This window comes from Piliocolobus tephrosceles, chromosome 8, assembly GCF_002776525.5.
Source record: "Piliocolobus tephrosceles isolate RC106 chromosome 8, ASM277652v3, whole genome shotgun sequence".
In the NCBI taxonomy this organism is placed as follows: Eukaryota; Metazoa; Chordata; class Mammalia; order Primates; family Cercopithecidae; genus Piliocolobus; species Piliocolobus tephrosceles.
Window position 1 is genome coordinate 24,648,530 of NC_045441.1, and position 5,146 is coordinate 24,653,675.

The following is a 5,146-nucleotide window of genomic DNA, read 5'->3' on the forward strand; positions in this document are numbered from 1 at the left end:
TTTCTGAAAGAGCTTGGGTCTGCCCAATCTGAGGAAGGCGGTGAGGCCAGCACAGGACAAGACAACCACAGGGTGAATTCCCAGAACCAGGTTTTGAGCACATCCCCTGGGAGGGGCAGGCAGTGCGTGCTGGAATAATCCAGTGAGGCCACACTCGCTTACTGAGAGGAAGACTTTGCAGGTGGACGTGACTTTCTAATAGGGCATCAGATTCTAAAAGTCTATTCTGCCCAGATGATTTATATGAATCTCAACCATGTTCATCAGGTAGGTGTCAGTTCTCACTCAATCCTGAGAAAGTTCCCTAACTTGTGTTTTTAAGAGTCAAATTTCTTATTTGGAGAACACAGACGATTGTCTCTACCTCATGGCATTTTGATGAAGATAAAATGAGATTATATCTACCAAGTGCCTAGCAGAGCATGTAGGATGCAGTATAAGCTCAATAAATGTTAGTGTGGCAGGTTGTGGGGTAAGCGACTGTGAAATTTTGGTTGTTTAGTTCAGAGGTTTTTGTTTAAGTGCTTCTGGTCATCCTTGTTGGGTGGGGGCAGAAGAGTGGGTTTGTGGTTTATTAGGGAAAAATGAAAGGTATTTTCCTTCCAGGAAAAGAGCCAGACTTTCCTGTTCAAGGTCTTGACCCCTGTTCCAGCCCCACTTATAGCCAAAATAGGAATGAAGATGGCCTTGTGGTTTTAAGGCTGATGCCCTGTCATGGCAAAAAGCATCAGAATGGACGTGTTGTGTTGTGGAGACTTGAAAGGGGGCGGTGGCCTGACGCTGTCATGTGTCTCTTGAGGACTGGAGAGAACCAGCCTTCCCCTCGGCATGACCTCTGAGGAGAGGACGGCTGTTGCGTACTCTAGGGCCTGCGCAGGCCCAGTGGGGAGGGCGGGGGTGGCCTGGAGCCCTCCTCCTTGGCACTGCCCTGCCAGATGCAGGGGGGGGCCCAGGAGTGTGTGCTATGGGTGAGGCTGCAGCACTGCCCACATGGTGTGCAACTTTCCTGCCAGATGTGGGGAGCGGCCCTGACCTGGGACCCCAGATCTGGACCCCTGGAGAAACTTTTCAGGGCCATGTAACCCCAGCCCCCACCCAAGGTTCTTGTGGAATCCATAGGAGGAGTCCTCACATGCCTGATTTTAAATACATGCCAGTCTAAGTGGGTAGGAGAAGGAATCAGTTCAAAATAAACCAGAGGACAACACATTTGACATGACTGGCCCCTTGGGGAGAACATGGATAACACTGGCCGAGGTCTTGGGATCTCAGCAAGTCAGTATCAGACGTAACTGCTCAAGTGATTTTCATATTGTGGTTTTGATGTTCTTGATATCAAATGGGCAGAGGCCCGAGGAGTCACAAACTACACACACACACACATACACACATACACACACACACACACACACACACACACACAACAGCAGCAGCAGCAGCAGCAAGTAAGAAGTAGAATGAGCCAGGACTAAAGCCGAGTAAAATGCAAATATACACACAGTGACACCAGGCAGCTGTGAGGACACCCACATCTAGGGATACATCTCAAACATACTGGTGAGGAGATGGGTATGGGAGCTAAAGGAATAATAAGCAAAAAAAAAAAAAAAAAAAAAAAAGCCAGAAGAGGTGTCATGTGCCCTGTCAGTGATGATAGTGTCCTGAAGCTGGGAGGATGACAAGCACAGTTCTCTGCAGAGGTGGCCCACAGAGGTGAGAGCCAGGCAAAAATGGTGGGCAGAAGCCCCAGAGGGTCTGTCCAGATGCCATGAAACCTACAAGCAGTGCCATGAGGCTGCGGGGAATTCGTTAGGCACACGGAGGGATCTCCAGGCCTGTGTCTGCCCTTCTGTCCATGTTGAGTTACCAGTGTTGACTCACACCCTGGCACCTGGAGGGATTTGTGTGGGTCGCCTGGCAAGCATGTAGGTTCCTGTAAATACAAGCAGCCTAGGTCTGACAGGAATTTCCTTACTGCTTTCCTTCAGAATTGATATTAGAAGTAAATTGTTCTCTTTAAAGTGTTCAACCCTAACATGTCCCACTGGGGAAACTTCTCTTTTTCTGTAGCCAAACACTATCAGGCTTTGTGGATTTTACAGAAGAACCAGAATCGAGGGCCAGACCTCACCCTGGGCAGCCCTGCTATGTCTTTAAGTGATGGGGCTTGCCTGTGAATTGTCCTTGTTGGAAAGATGGGGGATAGCTTTAGTGCGGGCCACCATTGCTGGTGACACACAGCCTTATCCAAGGAAGTACATTAAGAACTCAGTGCTTGTGGTCATCAAAGAGATTCCAGTCTCTTTTTGGAGGAACTGGTTAAATCTATTATGATCTAATCAGACAATGTAATATTTTGTCCCTATGAAAAAATCCTACTTTTGAAGCCTTCTTATTGACACTGGAAAATGTGAATGTTACGTCTGCTGAAACAATATTTAGCGACTGCCTTTGCCCAGAACATGAACTGATTAGGGCCAAGCAGAAGCACAAACAAGTCACATAAGAACCTGCTGGGAAGAATTCTGGCAGTAAAAACTGTTTTCCATACCATAGCTGACTGGTTTGCTTTTCAGACCTTGTGAGCCAGAGGACATGTTCCCAGAATCACACAGTGCAGGAGGCTTGGTCCTGGAAAACTGCCAGGTGGTCAGCAGTCAGTGATGAGGGATGTGATCACAGCGGCGTTTCCCAGCCAGGCCTCGTGCAGGGGCCACGCCTTCCCACGTCCTCACACACCCTGGTCCCAAAGTCATCTTGGAAGCAGTCTCTGAACCCTTATCTAAGGATTAAAGAATAGCAGAAAAACCAGACATTTAGAGATATTTAGACATTTAAAAGAGTCCAAGAAATCCAGGCGGCCTGCGTGACCTTCATTTTCTCCCATGAGAGAGATGCAGGGACTTGGGTGCTGTGCTGTCCGCCAGGCCATAGGACAGCCCCCCCAGCCCACAGGAGTAGGGGTGCTCTGTGTGCAGCTGCACTCAGCCTCTCCACCGCCTCCTGTTCCAGGACACTGTCATTTAACAGGGCTAAGATTTTGTTTTTAATGTTCATAAAGCCTCTTAATCCTGAGAACAGCTTGACTGTGCATTGAGTTCCTGAGAACAGGACTAAAATATCTATACAATATGAGTCCAATTATATTTATGGCTAAGCATCCACATATACCTAGAAAATAAACTTAGAAGGAAATGGGCCAACATATTAACAGCTTCCCTCCCACCTTCCCCCACACACAACTGTGATGGTTTTAAGGGAAGTTAAAATGTTTCCTTAAAAACAGCTTTATTGAGATATAATTGGTACTGAACTTTGCTTTAAGAAAACAAAAAATGAACATTAAGATTTATTTTTTAAGATTTAGGGTATATGAAAATGAAATAAAAGGCATCCAGATTGTAAAAGATGAAGAAAAACTATACTTGCAGATGATATGATCTTATATAGAGAAAATCCTAAGGAATCCATGAAAAAACTATTAGAACTAATAACCAAGTTCAGCAGAATTGCAGTATACATTGACAATTTATTTACAAATCAATTGTATTTCTTTTTGTTGTTATTTTTGAGATGAATTCTCGCTCTGTTGCCTAGGCTAGAGTGCAATGGCACGATCTCAGCTCACTGCAATCTCCGCCTCCCAGGTTCAAGTGATTCTCCTGTCTCAGCCTCCTGTGTAGCTGAGACTACAGGTGCCTGCCACCACACCTGGCTAATTTTTGTATTTTTAGTAGAGACAGGGTTTCACCGTGTTGGTCAGGCTGGTCTTGAACTCCTGACCTCAGGTGATCCACCCGCCTCAGTCCCCCAAAGTGTTGGGATTGCAGACATGAGCCACCATGCCCAGCCAAATCAATTGTATTTCTATACACTGGCAGTGAAGAATCAAAAAATGAAATTAACAAAACAATTCCATTTATTAATGTAATAAAAAAGAATAAAATATTTAGGAATTTAATAAAAGAAGTACAAAACTTATACTCTATAAACTATAAAACACTGTTGAAAAATGTTAGACAATGTAAAAAAATGGACAGATATCTCATGTTCATGGATCAGAAGACCAAATATTGTTAAGATGGCAATACTCCCCAAACTGATCTACAGATTTAACAGAATCCCTGTCAGCACATGCCACTACCCCCTGTCCCCCAGCTGGCTTCTTTGCACAAATGGGCAAATTAATTCTAATATTCACATAGAAGCTCAAAAGACCTAGAATAGCCAAAATGATACAGAAAAAGAAGAACAAAATTGGAGGACTCAAACTTCTGATTTCAAAACCTATAAATCTACAGTAATCAAGACAGTGTGGTACTGGCATTAAGATAGACATATAGATCAGTAGAATAGAACCAAATATCCAGAAATTCTTACATTTACAGTCAACTGATGTCCAACAAAAGTGCCAAAATAATTCAAACAGAGAAAGAGGAGTCTTTTCAACAAATGGTGCTGGGACTAGATATCCACATGCAAAAGAATGAACTTGGACTCCTAATTTACTAAAAATGGATCAAAGACCTAAATTTGAGAGATAAAAAACTCTTAGAAGAAAACACAGGGGTGAATCTTCATTACCTTGAATTTGGCAATGGTTTGTGAGATATAACACCAAAAGTATGAACAACAAAAGAAATAAATAAATAGAAATTCATCAAAATTTAAAATTCTGTGCTACAGAGGATACTATCCAGAAAGTGAAAGACAACGCACACAATGGAAGAAAATATTTGCAAGTCATGTATTTGTTAAGGGATTTGTATTCTAGAATATATAGAACTCTTAAAACTCAACAATAAGACAAATAACCCAATTAAAAAGTGGGAAAAGAATCTCAATAGACCTTTGTCCAAATATACAACCACATGAAAAGAGGTTCAACACAACTGTCGAAGAAATGCAAATCAAAACCACAATGAGATACTATTTTACATCTATTGTATTAGTCCATTTTCATGCTGTTGATAAAGACATACCTGAGACTGGACAATTTACAAAAGTAAGAGGTTTAATGACTTACGGTCCACATGACTGGGGAGGCCTCACAATCATGGAAGAAGGCAAGGAGGAGCAAGTCACATCTTAGGTGGATGGTGGCAGGCAAAGAGAGAGATTGGGCAGGGAAACTCCCCCTTATAAT